The sequence below is a fragment of the Buteo buteo genome, chromosome 8 (genome assembly GCF_964188355.1).
Source record: "Buteo buteo chromosome 8, bButBut1.hap1.1, whole genome shotgun sequence".
NCBI lineage: Eukaryota > Metazoa > Chordata > Aves > Accipitriformes > Accipitridae > Buteo > Buteo buteo.
Window position 1 is genome coordinate 13,337,255 of NC_134178.1, and position 18,942 is coordinate 13,356,196.

Genomic DNA, 18,942 nt, shown 5'->3' on the forward strand with positions numbered 1-18,942 from the left:
CACTTGGGTCTCAGAAACTGCTTTCCTCCAGTGCCACAGGAAGAGAGAAGGAACCAACAGAAGTCAGTGGTATCTCTCAAAAAAACCCAGTTTGTTGATTTTGTTTTGCAGGAACATATCCCACTGCCCCTATTCTGGAAAAGCCTGACTAGTGTTTTGTGCATCTTTGAACCCTGTTCAAAATTTGTGCTTTGGGGATTGCTGGGAGGAGCAGGTCTGCTCCCAGTTCCCCAGCTCCCTCTTACCCTGTTTTAATCTATCTGGAGGATTCAGCGTGATCCAGCCTTCACCGGTTGTAGTTTCTGCGAGCAGTCTATTTTCAAGCATCTTCACAGGGATCCAGTCTCATTCTAATCTGTTTAGACACATCGTAGGCAGTTTTCCTGAGGACTATATCCGTGGCAGGTTGGAAATTTTGTTCACTACCAGCTATTTTTGTGTGGCTGTTTCGGTCTGCAAATAGCTTCATGAAAATATTTTGTATGCCCAAACACAGCCTTCCAAAAAATCCAAATAAACCAAAAAGTCTCTGTGGGATTTTGCTAGCCTTAAGGGAAAAGAGTGGATTATCAGACTGGAAAAAAAAAATGTTGGGTGTCTATATATATATCTCTTTTTTTAAGAAGCTATAAGCAGTGAAAAGCAGAATTGAGTTTGTAGTGAAAGCACAACAGACATTATGCTAAAAGCATGGTACGACTAACATCAAGACATCAAACCTTCAAATATATTTGCAAAAATATGATGGCAAAAACAGATTATATTTTACCTGGTCAAGAAGATGCCCGTTATAACAGTGAGAAATAGAAACTATTAAGCTTATATAAGAAAGCTTCACGTGTCTGAACTGCCTTTAAAACAGTTTGCTCTCTATGTGGCATGCAGACAAGGATGTAAGAAGTGTGTTTTTCTGTCCTACGGCTTACAGGAGAACGAGGAGATGTCATTAACTGCAGTGGGTTTGCTATCTACACGTCTTCAGCTTCATTATGTTAACTGTGCAGGCTGATGAACTGTAATTGTTTCCTGGCTACCATTGGTAGGAGATAGGGTGACAAAGGGTGTTGGAGCACTGCTAGGTTCCTGTTTCTCTCATTGATCTCTATGAGAACAATCATTATGATAATGATTCTAATCCAAGCTTCTGTAATATAACTGAGAAATAAATGCTTCTTGGTTAATATGCCTCAATTAATGGGTCACCCAGTGTAGCTGCAGCAGGTTGCAAGTAAGTAGCTTTCAGGATCTGAGCCCAAATGATTATAGGTTTTCTTTCCCTTTTTAGATGAAATGGATTCATAAGCCTTACTCAAATGAATCGCTCTTGTAGTCATTAATTATAGTATACACATGTTAATGACATCATTATCAGGAGATAACATAATGTTCCATGGACCACGTGTTACAGTTGTTTCCTGTGCAAACAATTGTGCTTGATAACACAGTCTGTCACAAAATGTCAAAAGAAACCACATGGTGTCTTGAAATGATTGTGAAATTATCATGTGTCACAGCTATGTATGTCATAAACAATACCATCATGACTGAATTTTTCATTAGCTTCTTGGGTGAGGGATACTGAAGAGAACAAACAATTAAGATCTTGAACATCTCAAGTGCAGCACATAATGCAGCACTGAATTGTTTAAAGCATACCGTGTGACTGAATTAAAATGCATTAGTGATGAATTGAGGATATGCATAGTAATAGGCAATATTAAGGACCTTTGGTGATTTTTTTCTTAGTTTTATTAAACATAAACAGAAAGGAATTAATTTTTTGATATTCTGGGGCTTAGTTCTCTTCTAGCACCTCCCTTTCAGCTTGTGTTAGGACCAGATAGTAAGACTGTAGGAGAGTTGCCAGTGCAACTCTTAAGCAAATGAAGTCCTAGCCAAGCAAAAGTCAGTGACAAAGCTCCTCTGGACTTCTACAGGACCAGAACCAGGTGGCGTATCGAGCTCTAGAAGTGTGAGTGATCTCACTTACACCGCTACCGCGATACAGCAACAGTTTCAAGCCCATGGTCCGCCTGTGGGTTTTGGTGTGGGCAGTTACAGGAACAGAGCTCCCCCCGATATCGGAGGCAGCAGGACCAGCAGGTTTCCCACAGCACTTAACTACTAAACCCTTCCTGGCTTTGCCTCTGTGCAGCCCAGTTCAGTAAGAAAGACTGAACTCCTTCTTTTTGTTATCTATGGATTTTGGCAGTGTTACCAGCTTTTAAAGTTTTCCTTCTGAACTATGAAAGTGACGATTTATTGAGCTATCTATTTTTGGTTTTCCTGTTTTTCTTTTACTGAACTGAGAAACGTGATTATTCTCCTTCTGGAAGTAAGCTGTGCAAAATTGCCAAGAGGCATGGGTCGCCAGGCACAGAAAGGTTGAATGGTTTTCCCCGGGGCTGCAAAGGCTGCTCATTACGGGACTGCCAGGAGCTTTCTTCCTCTAATGCTGCCTCCTCGGTAGGGTTATGTGGAACCTGCTGACAAATAGCTCCCTAGAAGAGCTCTCAATATCATCATCTTCCAGACTTGTGCTTTTTTTAATCCACAAGACTGTGTGTTTAGATGCTCAGATGATAACAATAATACTGCTTTAGTCATGCAGTAATTAGCCGTCAGTAACAATGTAGACAAAGGGTGCTACCCAAACTTTGCTCCTCCATCCTCTTTCCCTAACCATTGAATTTCAAGAAGTGTGTGCTCCTGATGCTGATGCTACTTTTTACGAAAAATACATATGAGCCAACCAGCCTCCCTGAAGCAAGTTGAAGATAGCTGACATGCAAATATTTTAGAAAATTTAAATTTGAAAGACTAGTCTCTAAAGCAACATCTTAGTTTACATTTTTGTACTCTGCGGTTCTAGGTGATCCCAAAAGAGAAAACCATCTCAGAGGCTGCTCTTGAATTATCTCTCTCCTTACCAGTAATAATGAGATGGGAATTCTTGACAGATGACCTGTTTTTATGCTTCCTGAGAGGTTTCAATAAGATTAAGATAATGATTCAGATTCCTTTCTGTTTCCACCTGAATTGGAGTACCAAATCTTCCAATGTTCCCTACAAAACTGATTATTCAGGTTTACAGTCTTGCAGTTACCAACTAGCTCAGCCCTGATACATGCAATAAATTACCAGTGACCCTTTTTTCACCCCCTTGCCTCAAAGTCCCATTCTCTGCAAAGGACATCATCTAATTAAAAAACACAACAGGGGCCTGCTCATACAGGAGGGTAGACTTAGGGGGGGCGGGAACTGTGTGACATTACAGGGATTTATTCTGGCAAATTCTGAGGCAAGGAACATGAGCTCTGGAGAGAGGTGTAAGAGACTAGTGAGATTTATGAGAGACTGGCAGAGCTGACAATAGAAACTAGAAGAGTTACTGGAGCTGCCAGCAACTTTGCAAGCTTTTGGAAAGAAAAATCAAAGGATTATTATTTGTTAGCAGCAGTATTAAAAATGTGTTTAACTGACACAGGGCTGAGAAGGCTTTTCCTTTCTTTGGTGCTGCAGATATGATTGCATTTATATCTTTTTCTCACAGTTCACTGGAGTTCAGCTTCTTAATGAGCTGTTCGTTGTAAGACTAGTTCTGGGCACTCTGTCTCTTGGTTGATGCTGCCCATACATAACAACTGAGTCAAGTACACAGCATAAATACAGGAACATTTCAGGAACCACACAACTTTAATAAGTTTCCAAGTTATCCTTGGAAAACCTTTGCGAAATATGAGTTTGGATCTGTTCTTTTCTACCTGTGTAACTACCTCAAAAGACAGCAAACACATGCCACACATTATCTGTAGAAATAATTCATTGTCTAGATAATCAGGGCATATTTTAAGGAAGACTTCAATTGCATTCAGGGAAGTCCAGCAATTTTGCAAAACAACTTGAACACCTAGACATAAAGGAAAGAACATCTGTCAAAGAAGGTCAGAAGTAACCTTCTAGGAAAACTTAATTTTGCCACAGAAAATAGAGTAAAATGGAAGTATCCTATGTGGCATTCAGCAAGCCTAGCCAAAAGACCAGTCCTCTTTCTTGCTTAATTTCATTTCCTATTTTCTAACCAACTGCACAATCAAAAATAAGGTAGAAATAGGACAAGTAGCATCATTCACTAATGGCATAACCCTGAGCACTTTATACCCCCTCTACTAAAGGATACCTTACCTTGTTGGAAAACAATGTTTGTGTAACTAAAGGTTATCATCAAACACTATCACAACAAAATAGGAGACTGTTGGGAAGTTTTAGTTATTTTGTTTATTGAAATTTGGGGTGCTTGAATTTACCATTTAAAATAAGTTTCTTTCTTAATCCATATAAGATTAATCCAGAGACGATATCTTATGGTTCTGTATATACTTTAATTCTTACATATTTTTAAGGTCTGCCACCAGTAGACTCTGAATATTTAAGTCTTCAAAATAGATTCCTGTCATTCAGGTTGCAACTTTCAATACTAATGGAAGATGGAACACACTCTTTGAGCCAATTGCTGGATCTGGAGAAATGGACAAAGCAGCCTGGTTGAATAATCCCCCATTTTCTTTCCTAGGAATTGAGGAAAAAAACTGTTGTCCACAAGATGTCCTGAAGGTGTCCAATGTCATCAATGATCCACTTAACTTACTAGAGGGAAAAGAAAGAAAAAATAAATTGGGATGGAGAAGCAATCTGCTTTTATCACCCTTTTCCTTGCATAAGTAGTTAAGATAAAGTGGTATACTGGTGATTTTGTCCAGTTTAGAGTTGTAGTTGCAGCTGCTTTGACAGTGGCAGCACCTACCTTTTTAGAATATTCATATTCAGTTATTAGTTTGGCATCATGCTGATATTGTTATTACTTTCATTTATCTTACTAGTAGGGAAAGTGAAAAAGTCATGTCATTTTTCAGCATCTTTCACGTGTGAATTCTCAGTGAAATACTTTGGGACAAAAGTGTAGTACTTTACCAACAAGGGATTTTTCATGCCAAATTTCAAAGAACAGCCAGATTTTCCATCAGTTAACACAGAGCAGAAGTGTAAGAGTTTCTCAAGATAAAATCTCAGGATGTTTTTTACAGGATCTTAGGTAATATGATAAATATTTCATTAAAAGCAGCTACCAAAAAAAGCTGAGTTCAAGTAGTTATTTGCAGAGGAGAAGTAGCATGGGTATACAACACTAGATTGTGTCTTGCCCATCAATCTTGCAGTGTTTTTAGCAAGAAACCTAGAAGCATTCATCCATGGGGAAATTCATTAAACAAGCAGCTGACTAGAAATCAGTGATAATTTGACTTCATGGTAAATAAGAGATTTTTTAACCTCTGATTCAACAATACAGTGAACTTGTGCATTGTATTTTACTTGGCAAACCTATTCTTTCAGTTCCTCATAGAATTAAAGAGTCAGGAGACTATTCCCAGGTGACCACCACGACATCCACGTCCCTTAGAGTGATTTTAGCTTCATGAATTTGAGCATTGGTACTAGTTTTGTTTGGCTGGAAAAAAGATCCAGTTTTGAGAATTTTCATACATTTTCATAATTTTTTTCTTTTTTGTCAGAATTTGCATTTTGAAGATTCTTGTAAACATGTTGGTCTGATTTTTGGACAAGTTCAGAACTGTAATATACATTTTTTTCCTCTCCTGCTTTCAGTGTTTTATATCACCTTTAACTAGGAGATCTCATTTGGTGAAAGCTCCTGGAGAGGGTGAAGCAGTAGTACTGAGTTTTAAAACAAACTGTACCATTTCTGTGCTTATAGTCTTTATAAGTTAAGTAGCTCTAACTATTGCTTAGTAGAGAGTTTCTACAATTAAAAAAAAAAAAAAAAAAAAGATTTTTCTAATTGGTTAAGCCATTGGCAATGTGTCTAATTAGTCAGGTTATGCAAGGAATTGAAGAGCCTGTGAAGCTGATAATGGAAAGCAGTGCCTTTTGCCTCCTAGACGGTATTTGAAATCTTCTGGATTTGTGGTGAATGAAGTAGCATTACTGTCTAAAAAGTGTTTGGTGCTCTGAATCCAGTTTCATAACAGAGACAGATTAACAAGAAGAGAAGCTTGCACAGCAGCTGATGGCTTTTGTGTTTGTTTATGAATAAAATAAACAGAAGAGTTCCATGTCATAGGGAAATGATAATCCTGAATGATGGCTTGCTGAAAATTATGATTTCATTTCTCTGTATAATTGCCAATGTTTTTGTGGACAGAAAAATGAAAAGTTAGATTAAAATAAATGCTTAGAAATATTTGGAAAGTTCCATCCATTGACTCCCCACCAGTAGATTTCACACATAAATTATTGCCCAGGAACCAGGTTCTGAGGGACCAGACCAGCCATGGCTGACTGCAAATCCTCCCAGATGTCTCAGGAAGATGGTAGTAAAAGCTGAACCAGGAGCTGTGGAGCTCAGAGCTCCACCACCCATGGTGTCAAATCACAGGCACACTCAGGGTCCTCAGCTTCATCACAGAGGGCTGGGAAATCCTGAGACCCCTATTTCAGGCAAGGTTTTTCCCATTTTCAGATTACCTGTTTTGGAGCTGAGGAAATGTTGGGCATCCTACTTTCACAGCTGGGAACATGAAAGCCCTGATCGCTCCTCTCCAAGGCTGAGCCACCCGTCCAGTCTACTGGGCAGTGCTGTGCTATAACCAGGGACCAGCAAACCATTTCTTTCTGGGTAAAAAGTTATAAAAAGTGAGAGGGTATCCCAAGGAATAGTGGTTAGGCACTACTATAGTAACAGTATATATACTTCATTTTGCAAACAAAATCAAATATTAATTGAAGATAATGAACTAATAGTTTTAGTCTGTCTTATTTTACTTTTTGTGTTGTTGACCATACCCAAGCCTGTATATATAGTGAAATATCTGTCATGCTAGAAAAACAGAAAATGGGGAGGGAGAGGCTGAGGCATTTAGGTTCAAGGTTGTGTCCTCAAACAAGCAGTGATCATTGACTATATTTCTTACTCTGAGTGTTTGTAGTCTCTTTTTCTTATCTTTTGACCAGTAATTGAATGCTGAGCTAATAAACCCTTTTCAGCAAATCTTTTCATCAAAGAGACCACATTCTCATAAAAAGTTTTGGGTCAAAGAAATCAGCTGTTCTCTGACAAAAAAGGACAGTCAAAAGTCCCAAGAGACATGGTGCTGAAAAGTTTCCTACCAACTTATACGAAACTCTAAAATGCATCATAGAAAGAGCAAGACCACCCCAATAAAACCTGAACAGAAGACCTCCCTGTGTATGTGACTAATAAGGTTGCTATATAGTGCATAAACCCGCACTATTCCATTGTAAGTGATTATTCCTTTTATAGTGGAATATAATTTTAAAAAATAAAAACAACCCCAAGAATCACCAAATCAGCACTTGAAACTCCTGGATTTCCTAAAGCCGAACTCTTTGTATGAAGATCATTTAATAATTTAGGTAGCAAGTTTAGACCTAAGTACAGATTTTGTGTGCATGTTTTTCAAGGATGTGATTAAAAAAAGAAATATTTGACAATCATCTGGTTAAAAAAAAAATTATCAAAGAAGTATATTCATATTGTCCCTGTAACTAGCTGCTTCATTTATCATATTCAACATCCATCATATACAATATGTCAAACCATGCTTAGAAGTATGACTTTCTTCTTACTTTGCTGGTGGTTGCATTACCACTACTGGCATTTTGGCCTCTGCTTTTGGGTGTTCATTCTGTATATGGGAGAGGGAATGGAGTTCTATTCCTTTGAAACACAATTTCAATTTAAAGGAAAAAAATAAACCAAGTCCTTTGAACTCCTTATAACTTTCATGCTGTGGGAAGGTACTGTGGAGGAAAGTGACCTGCAGCCCTGTGCCATGTGCTTTGTTCATGAGATGGATGGCTATAATTTACTCCTGAAACACTAGTATTTACAATGCCTTTCCTTGGCTGAGGGGTAAAAATGGTCTCCAGAGAAATAGAAACATTTTTTAAAAGCATATTGAAAAGAGAAATCCACAGGACAGCTGAAGGTCAAGGGAAGAAGGCAATGAGGGTTGCTTTGTCTTCTTTTCCAGATAATGAAATAATTCTCCTTATTTGCCTCCATGGAAAACACTTATTATTTTTTTCCTCTCTTACTCACTCACACACATGTGCATATGCAAGCATGCAAGCGTGAACACCTCCCCCCCCTCCTTGACCTCAGTTATATAGGAGGACCCTGGTTATATAGCAGGACAATGTCAACATCAGGAACAGTATGGTAAAATTTGGCTTTAAAACTCCTTTTCAGCTGTTCTCTGGCTCACAGCTGGATGAGCTTATTGTCTGCTCTGAATAAGCCAAAATAACTATAACCCTGGTTCAAATTAGGGGCTGCTTCCTCTGGCCTCAGGCATTTGGGTACTGGAGCCAAATTGTCAGCCATTACTTTTGTCTGGAAGATTTTTTAATTGTTCAGTGTAATAGTCCCAAAATACTCAGTAGAAAGGCCTAGCCTTTAGATTTGACAAAACACTGCAAAGACATGATAGCAATGAATGTAAAAGGCACAAAAAAAATCCCCGGGGGGGGTTTAGATTTAATCAAAGTAAGTGAGAATTTTCCTTTCTGATTTTCTGCTGTTAGAGCTGCTGCTTATTTATGGGTAAATGTAACTCACGGAAGTATTATACTGAATATCTTTACGTTAGAAATATTGTGTTTATCCAAGCCCTTTTTGTTCTTCTTTACTAGCAATTCCTTGTTTCCATAAGACATGTATTAAAAAAATTGGTAAGCACAAAAGTTACCTATCAGCTTTTCCTAGACTTCACAGTCTTTAAGATGGTTCCCCACTCTTCTGGAAACTTTCTTCTTTTACTGACCAACATAAAAGACCTGTTTTCCCTGTAGAAACTGCTAGCATGCTGAGCAGCAAAAGTAGAAAATAGACCTCACAGTGGAAAATAAAAGAACAGGTTAGGAATCAAGTTTGTTATTTTTCAGCAACAAGTAGAGCTAATACTCCATAGATGATCAGACCATTCCCGAACCATTCCCAGAAGGTCTCTGTGACGAGGAACAGAATTAGAATTTTGACCGGAGAAACCAGATTGATGTCCATTAAAATAAATGTCTTCAGAGGTTTTTATTAGGATCTTATTCTCCCCACTTGAATCTCCTTTCCTGTCTTTCCTGAGGCAGGAGCATTTATTGACATCCTAAATCTCTTTAGTTAAGAGAATGTAGACAAGATTACACCTATAGCACTGGATTTCCCTGACTTTAAGCTGGACTTCTAAAGGTTGGTTGTAAAAGTCTAAGCAGCTCACCCTGAGGTCCTTTTATCATCAATAAGAAGCCATTCGTCATCTTTAAGGCAAGATGAATGGCCCTCCGGAAGGTCTTGTTTCCCCCCAAGGACTGCTACAGAAGAAGCCCTCATTTGACTTGCTGAAGGTTTGGATGACTTATGTTTAGCCACCTGAAGTTAGGTTGAGATGAATGCCATTGACTGGTTCTATGAACGTGCTTTACCTCCATGCACAGGTGAATGCTTTTGTATATACATGCAATGCAATAACACCTTTCTGTTAGTATTAATATGCAGAATATATATTTATTTATAACATTCGTGTTACCGTACTTATCTAGAGAATGCCTACATAAATATATAGAGAGTTGTATCTTACTGATTTTAATATATTCAAGTTCTGTTCCCATCATCAGGGTATCAGATACTATTGGTCTATTTATCTATCTAGACAATAAAAACGTAATTTACTCCAAAAGGCCAGACAGGACTAGTTCTACCAGAGCTCTCTTTCTTATACATCAGCAGATAGTATTTCATGGCTTTTTAGCTCAGAACTGAGCTGTTATAGACCCAAGTCACCGTGCTTAAAAGTATACTTACTTGCATGAATGAGCAATGAATGAAAACCATTAATGTCCCAGCATGCACTGCTCACCAATACTCATTTTTGTTGTAGCCAGAGTTTCTTAGTGTGTTTCTGCTTCATTTAAACCCGTCAATACCTCAATTAGTTCTTGCTTCTCTTCCCCTGGGAGGGACATTTACACATGTCACTTCACAGCCTCCAAAATCTAAAAGACCCATGGGAACTGCTGGATCATAAAATATATCCTGATTAAAGCTTGTGTTTTCCAATGACTTTCTGCCTTTTTTTTTTTTTCTTTTAAACTTGTAAACTGTTCCGGTATTTTTAATGGAAGGGCACAAATGGAAAGTTTAAAGCATAAGCACTTGTAAGAAAATAAATACCCTCCCATGTGATTCTACAGTCTCTATTTTTTACTGATTTGCATTCAGTAAGTCACAAAAAAATTAAAGCGCTGTATTTTACAATTATGACAGCAGTAACCCTCTCAATTAACATTAAAACTTGATGCCATCTTGATGGCAGACTGAATTCAATTTAAGATCAAAGCATTGGAGTAGTTATCTAAAATTATATATTCCTAGTTTTAACTATTTAACATTCCTGCTCTTTCCAGCCTGACTTTTATACATGGTGATGAAAGATTGTAATTGATTTGGAATAGAAAGTGACCCAAGAAATTTATATTTAATGGACACATGTTTCTAATACTAATTTTTAGGCATCCGTGTTTTTCAACAATGGCGATGATGGTAACACTAACATTGTCCATTCATTTCCTGTGAAGGAAGATGGTCTTTGTCTAAGTCTTCATAGATCACAATCATATACATGTTAAAGTAATTTTTTATAGATCTTTGATCACTTTTTTTTTGGTTTGACAATTAGCCAAGCTTTGATGAAGCTGATTTTCCAGTGCCTTGTGGGTTACCATAGTTTGTCACAAATTTCCACAGGCTTTTACTATAACTGACTGCAGGGAACAAAGCTGTCAGCTTATCATTTCCCATTTTCTTTCTCTGGGTTATTAGGAAGTGCAGTTAGACAAAATGGGAATTGAAGCTGCATGGCAAAGCAAAAGAAAGTCACATTCATTTCAGAACCATGTCAAAGTCAAAGGAAAGACTGAGAAATATAAGCAGCTGCTGGTCTCATGTGTATCATTTGCAGACAGCAGTTTGCACTGTACAAACATAAAACTAATGCAGGAAAAGACCTCAGGAAGAAGAAAGAATTGCCTTTGTGATTTGAGAGAAAAGACCTTTTTTATTTTATTAATGTGTCTTTTGGTTAAAATTCATAGTTGTCATGCAAAATAAATCAACTTCTTTTCCTATAATGTGACCTGAAACCACTTCTGAGTGAATAAGATATGAACCCTAAATGTTCACAGCCTTTACCCTGACATATTCAATCAGATCACGAGCCACTGGTGGAGCTGCCAAGTACTCAAGACATCATTGTCATTCTTATTAAAGCTTAGCATCAAACAAGGACTGTTCTAACTTGGAAACACATGTTTGAATAATACTTATAATCAAAGTAACTTAATTTATATCAGTGGAATAGCTAGCTGAAATGGTATTTCAGGGTGTACAAACCCCTTATTCATTCCCACTCAGTGATTTATTTCTTTTTAGAATTTTTTTCAAAGATTACCTTGTATGGATGTCCTAATGTCCTAATAATGCAGTTACCACTGAGTCTCTTGTTTTGATATAGGATTTGTAATGCAAACTTAGGTAGCTGGGACATGGACTGGTCATGTTTATGTTTAATATCTCTCTATTATTTATATATCATAACTCTCATGGACATCACTCTTCACTAAATAGAAGCATAAAGATGCCATTTCTGCTGTGGACAGTCTTTTTTTCCATGGCAGTACTGTTTTTCATACTGTTCTGTAAGAAAATTATTTGGCTAATAGAACTGCTAATGAAGCTCTTACCTATTGTGCAGAAATCCATTCATCTAACAGTTTTTAATGGAAGCGTACAAAAAGCTACTAACCTTCCTTTTAGGGCAGGTTGGGGGTAGGAGGTAATTTGATTTGTTTTGGTTTGTTTTAAAAATATTTTCAGGAATATATTTATCAATAAATTTTCTGAATTTATTTTGTATACACTGTAGACTCCTGAAACTAAAACTGAGTAAATAATTCAGTCTGTCATATTAACTCATCGAATTTTTACTTCTCTCCTCAAATTTCTCAGGTTTATGTTTTGTTTGAAATTATTTTTCCTAGTCTGGAACCTCAGTGGCAATTAATTTCAAAACACTTGCTTTTTTTAATTTGAAATGCATGCCATATTGATTAGTTACGTAATTCACCGGGTATTGCTTCTATTTGAGAGTTGCATTGCTTACACAAAAAATTCTGTACTGATTCCAAGCAATATAGTAAAACATTGCATTCAAAATTCACTTTAATGAAATATTTAAATATTTTAAATTGAATTTTTGACATAATTATCTTAAAAGAACATGTCTCTGAGGAGGTTCACAACAGATGAACATGAATAGGTAACAAACATGAAATTTATTTTCAGAATTAGTGAATATTGGTAGAAAATAGTTGCCATTAATTATATGTCCATTACTTTTGTGAAAAGAACTTGTATTCGTAAAAATGGGATGCTTATTTTTGTGTTAACATATTTCTTTCATGCTTTGAGACATGCAGTGTGTTTTCTAGTCTTGGGCATCTCTTGAGGATGAGGACTAAGAGCACTATTTTCACCTGCTGGAAAGGTCACAGCTTTACCAAGGAACTGTGTGCTTAAAGTAAAGTATTTAAGCACTCCTATTGTTTTTAAATTCTCTGCTAGATTCAGGACACTATTTGAATTCTGGAGAGATGCTACTTAAGTAAGCAAAAATGTCACTTATCAGAAAGGGAAAACTGAAGTTAAGAGAAGAATTTTAGCAACGCATTCACTGACTCCTGGAAGTCTACTAAATTTGAAAATAAATTAACAAATAGATATCAACTAATTACAGTGTGAGAGCTAGTCTCCCTTAAATGTAAGTAATATATTTGCATGGGCTCTCTTTAACTGAGCAAAAGTGGATTAAGGAAGAGGGAATTTGATTTTGAGGTAGAAAAATCTCATTTGTCATGGACAGAAGGGCATTCTCACTGTAGCTTACCAACATGAGAGGACATGCTGAATTTGGCTTAAATGTTAAATTAGAATTTAAATTCATTTTTTTGATGTATATTCATATAGTTTTCTCTTACCAGAACTCCTATCCCCATTCACGACATTATTTTTACCCAAGGTTGTTAAAACTCCATCAAAGGGCCATAGTCCCCTGTTCTAGAAGCTGTACAAGAAAAACAGATGGCGTTCGTCTTCCCTCATTACAGCACTAGTGTGCACATCTTTGCAACTGAGCAAGGCATTACAGGTTCCTGAATGATCAGTTTAAAGAAGAGGCTTTTGAGGGCACAGTTCATCCGGGCACAGTTCATCTGGTTAGATGAACAGCACCCTGTAAGTATCTTTCTTTCCATTGAGGAAGTCTGCAATGCCTACCTTGGCATAGATGCTTGCAAGATGAATCCCACTATGGTGACAGACATTTCCCCAAACTGGCCAGTTTGAGCATGCTCCAGTGAAGGAGCCAAGTTGTGTGGGAGGACACTCTGCCAGGGAAGAGATCTGCAGACAAAGAGAAGTGGAGACATGGTGAGACATGTTGATATGCTGGGAGTCACATCACTGACAGGGTCCAGGATGTGTCTGTTACCGAGCACACTCTCAAATTCTCACTGTGTTCAATTATCTCCAGATCATTATATCATTAGATTTGTTTATCTGCTGCATCTTTTCCATCCTCTTTCTCAAGAGCAACTTGAATATGCATTAATGTTTGGCTATGATCAGCAATCTAACTTTCAATACAGCTCAAAACACTCTGTACAGTGTCACATGACATCTCCCCATCAATTGTGGTGTTGGCTGTGTTGTATTCCTCTCTTCTCACCACAGCCAGGTTGCTAGAAAAATACCATTTGGAGACTACAGATAGCCATAGTTCTTAAACATACTGAGAACTTCAGTCAGTCTTAGAATCATTTATGGCTGCTACAAGGATATTTAGTGTTTAATTACAAATTAAAAGGTCGGGAGCCTTTTAATTTGCTTTCTTCCCACATGGCTATTTCCATCTATCAGCTAAAAGAGAGAAAAAATTGTTATTCCCACACACACTCCCTACATAATTTTTAAAATGAATGTGAATATTGGTTTTCTAGTAATTTGTGAAGGTTTATTCTAAAAGGATTCAAAAGTTTCTGTTACTTTGCACAAGCTTCACCTAACTTACTATAGCCTTCTTATTCTGGATAATGAGACTAGTCTTTGTCAAGGTAATTAAATGTTTTCATTTTTATTTGCATTCATTTCCTGATGAAACACTCGGCAGTAGCAGAGAAAAGAAAGTTAGATTAAGTAATTTTTACTGAATCTGAGGAAAGGTCCAGGTTGTTTTCTTCAAGAATAGGACAAAAGGTTCTTGTTTTGTCTGAGCCAGTTCTGTGATTCTTAAGAGTAACCTTGACTACTGAATTTTATACTTCGCCTTTAATGATGAAGTTGTTAATACTATAAAGCACACAAAGAAAGGGGAAAACAATGGGTTGACCTGGGAAAAGGAATAAACAAACCAGCTTTCCAAATAGAAGCCCAACTTTAAACAGAGAAATCTCCTAAATTAATGCTGCTGGCAGTGATATACATACCTTGAAAATGGAAATCTACCTGGACTTGTGCAAAGCATTTGACACTGTCCTGCACAACATCCTTGCCTCTAAATTGGCTAGACATGGATTTGATGGATGGATCACTCAGTGGATAAGGAATTGGCTGGATGGTTGCACTCAAAGAGTTACGATCAACGGCTCGATGTCCAAGTGGAGACCAGTGACGAGTGGCATTCCTCAGGGGTCAGTATTGAGACTGGTGCTGTTTAACATTTTTGTCAGTGACATGGACAGTGGGATTGAGTGCACCCTCTGCAAGTTTGCCAACGGCACCAAGCTGTGTGGTGCAGTCAACATGCTGGAGGGAAGGGATGCCATCCAGAGGGATCTTGACAGGCTTGAGGTGGGCCCATGCAAACCTCTTGAAGTTCAACCAGGCCAAGTGCAAGGTCCTGCACATGGGTCAGGGCAATCCCAAGCACAAATACAGGCTGGGCAGAGAATGGATTGAGAGCAGCCCTGAGGAGAAGGACTTGGGGGTGTTGGTTGACAAGAAGCTCAACATGACCCGGCAATGTGCGTTTGCAGCCCAGAAAGCCAATCGTTTCCTGGGCTGCATCAAAAGAAGTGTGACCAGGAGTGGTCGAGGGAGGTGATTCTGGACATGGACCTGTTGGAGCGAGTCCAGAGGAGGGCCATGAAGATGATCAGGGGCACCTCTGGAGCACCTCTCTTATGAAGACAGGCTGAGAGAGTTGGGGTTGTTCAGCCTGGAGAAGAGAGGGCTCCAGAGAGACTTATAGCAACCTTCCAGTACCTAGAGGGGGCCTAGGAGAAAGCTGGAGAGGGACTTTTTACAAGAGCATGTAGTGATAGGACACGGGGTAATGGCTTTAAACTAAAAGACGGTAGATTTAGATTAGATGTAAGGAAGAAATTCTTTACTATGAGGGTAGTGAAGCACAGGCACAGGTTGCCCAGAGAGGTTGTGGATGCCCCATCCCTGGAAGTGGTCAAGGCCAGGTTGGATGATGGTTTGAGCAACCTGGTCTAGTAGAAGGTGTCCCTGTCCCTGGCAGGGGGGGTTGGAACTAGATGATCTTTAAACCCAAACCATTCTATGATTCTATGATTTTATGAAATCATCATAATCTATAAACTGTAGCTTCTATTTTGTCCAACTTTGACTAACAGACCTTTAACAATGCACAGCACCACATGGCATGCTTCAGAGAAAGACGTGGAGAACCCCAGAGGAGAGAGAATTGGATTGATTTGTCCCATAGGGAAGCCTACTCCAAAATCCTGGAACATGACACTATGCATTCCTTGAACATGCACAGCAACATGCCCTTCCCTTCCAAAATTCTCTTATATAAATACATATCATTATATGAGTCTGTATATAATGTATATTTGAAGAGATATAAAGTATACACACACTTAATATGGCATCTGAATCATCTTGATACATTTCTAAATGCCTTCACTTCTTTTTTTTGAAGACATCCTGAGAGAATCTCTCATGCATATATAGTACAGATTTAGTTTGCTTATTTACAGTTTTCTAGATTATTTTGTCAGTAAAGAGCCAGCATATTTATCTCAGTTATTTGCATCAGTAATTTGATTAAAGATAGTTGGAGGATGAAGAAATACATTGCCTAAAATATCCTTGGGAACGTGTCTTTGTTACCAGAAATCTTTTGACATAGAGGAAGATAAAAAGAAGAGCTTCTGGTTTAGGATCATTGGAGATAAATTGTGAAGAGTAAAAAATCAGCTTTGGAGGAAGGGGAAATATTTAGCTGTGAGGCATTGCTATGGCAATAAGGAATCCTTGTGGAAGATTATTGAGAGGAAGGGAAGGATAAGCAGGGATAAAGCTGTATCTGACAAATAAAGTCATCTTTCTTTACATGTTTTTATGCTGCTCTTATTAAGAAAGTTTGTTGGAAAAGAAGTTGAGCTTCATAAACTAGCCTCTGTTTTTTAAAAAGCGAGCAAGATAGTCGTGGTGTTTGGTTTGGCACTGTCACCCATCAGGGGACTCTTGGTAGACAACTGTTTAGGAGACCTGAAAGTGAGGAAGCAGTCTCTGAGACAGGCTTCTCAAGGTCTGTGGGATTTAAATCCAAACCCAAACATCCCATTTTCTGTGGGTGTGTGCTGTGCGCTCCTACCCGAGAAGCAGGAGGAGGGTAGAGCGGCCAGTGCAAGGCTCGCCTGCTCCGAATGCTGAGCCCTCCTGCCTGGGAACACGGGCACCCCAGGAGCTCAGGTGTCTCATGGGGAGGCACACACCACCCCCAGTCCTGGGTGGGCTAAGGACATGCTCCCTCCGTCACCAGAGAAACTCAAAGTAGGAGATGCTGATGGGAAGGAGGACCGCAGCTGTAGAGAAAATCACTAAGGTGACATGAGAGGTTGGCATGATTTAATTAGGGACAGGGAATGCAGTTGGAGGAGGAAAACATTTCTGTAGGGGTTAGGGAACGCATGAGATCCTGACGAGGTTGCAGAATGAAGAGGACAGGGAGAGGTGAAGGGGACTGGAGAGTACTGCGTTGAGGGGAAAAGAGGGAGATGTGGAGAGGTGTGGCAAATGAAGGAGGAAGGGACGTGTGGAAGACTTGGAAGACTATAGAAGGAAGAAAGGTGGTGGCACAAGTTAATGATGGTAATGTGGACTCCTTAATAGCCTGCCACTCATTTGAATTGGGTCTCTTATTGATGAGCAAAATGCATAAAAGGTGATATTGGTCTACTTCAGGTGTTGCGGATGGGGGCAGATAAGTTCAAGTGCACATACCTGCACACGCAGCGCTCACAGGCCTGCAGCTGCATAGGCCTAGTACGCTCGCTTCTGTGTTTGGAAGCAACAGGCAGATGGCCACAAAAAGTGACTTTCTGAAATTAACCTCCCTGTGAGTGCTAGTACTTGGACAGACGCCAGATGAATCTGAATCTATTTTCATTCTCTGGAAGATGGAATCAGGCTTGTCCTAATTTTCTATTCTGATTATTCATCATTTCTTCTCTTTGAATGCTCCTCTTTGACAAAACTAACCGGTACCTAATATCCAAACAAGATGTACTTCATCACTAATGCATATCAGTGCCTAAAGAGCCTCATGTATCTCACAAGACCTTTCTAAGAGTTCTTCCTGTAATTAGATCCCATTCGTAACTCTAACCACAGCTCCACAGCCCTGTTAATTTTCAAATCGGTTTGTTTTGGTTCAGGAAGCCTTTGAACAGAAAGGGCTGCATCCTGACATATTGCCATATCCAAGCATCAACAGCTCTGGCATGTGAAAAGGTCATGCCACCAAGCATTAACATTTCAGAATAGCAATTATAGTAATTCATTTAAATAAGGAATTCTTTTGCTGTCTGGTAGCGACAGATGCAATCTATGCAGGAGGAAAGACCGGGAAGGCCTCAAATTGGGTCCTGTGCCAATGTCATCTTCTTAAAATAGAGACCCAGAGAAGTTCAGATGGAATGAGTGAGTTGTTCTGCTAAGAAGAGGCAAGCAAGCGTTCATGCATAAAACCAAGGAGAGTGGGGCTATTGCAGGAGGCAGCCCTGGACTGCAAGAGCTTAGAGAAGGGACTCTTTACTGCCACCTCAGATGCTTTGAAAGGAGTGGACAGGTTCATTCAGAAGAGAGCAGTTCTGTGTGTTGTCCAGGGCTTTCCAGCTTCTCCCAAGCAGGGAGAGGGCCAGAACTGAAAGACAGACTCATGGGCTTTGATTCTTCCTGCTCACAAATGCTCACAGATGCTATTCATTGGTGGACAAATCATATGGGAAGGAAAGGACAGGCTACCAAGGACACCAAAGAGATCATCCTCTTTCAAAAATGTTGTGTTTGGAGGGGGTTGCAGTAAAACACTCTGAGGACTTTTTCTTCCTATTTCCAGAAAATTTTTATTCCAAAATGTGAAAATACTTGGGGTTCAAGCCTATTCTTGCTAACAAGAGAGTACTTTTTTCAACATTAAAATTTTTTAAAGTCCTGAATGATTAATGACGTTGACAATTATGTCCAAACTGTTCTGCAAATACCTTCTGATTACAATAAAAAACTCAAATCTAGCTAGGTTTATTGTCAGTTTAATTATACTTTCAGTTCAGTACAGTTTAACTATGCACTCAGCATATACTTGGACTGTAAGCTCTTTGGTGCAGAGCCTTTCTTTTAATTTTGTACAGCTCCTGGTTTAATTGAGCCCTCATTTTGATAAGTCATTAATGTCATACAAAATGGTAGAGCATATATCTGTCAGCAAATAAAGCAGTAGCTCACTAGAAAGAATAAGAATTTTTTATCAGTTCTTTATT

The 18,942-nt window shown here is 38.7% G+C and overlaps 1 protein-coding gene across 1 annotated transcript in view; it reads left to right on the top strand.

The window, feature by feature from the left end:
- Positions 1–18,942, top strand: part of DSCAM (DS cell adhesion molecule) — a 412,072-nt gene that overhangs the window by 281,695 nt on the left and 111,435 nt on the right. The gene's annotated exons all lie outside the window — the stretch shown is intronic.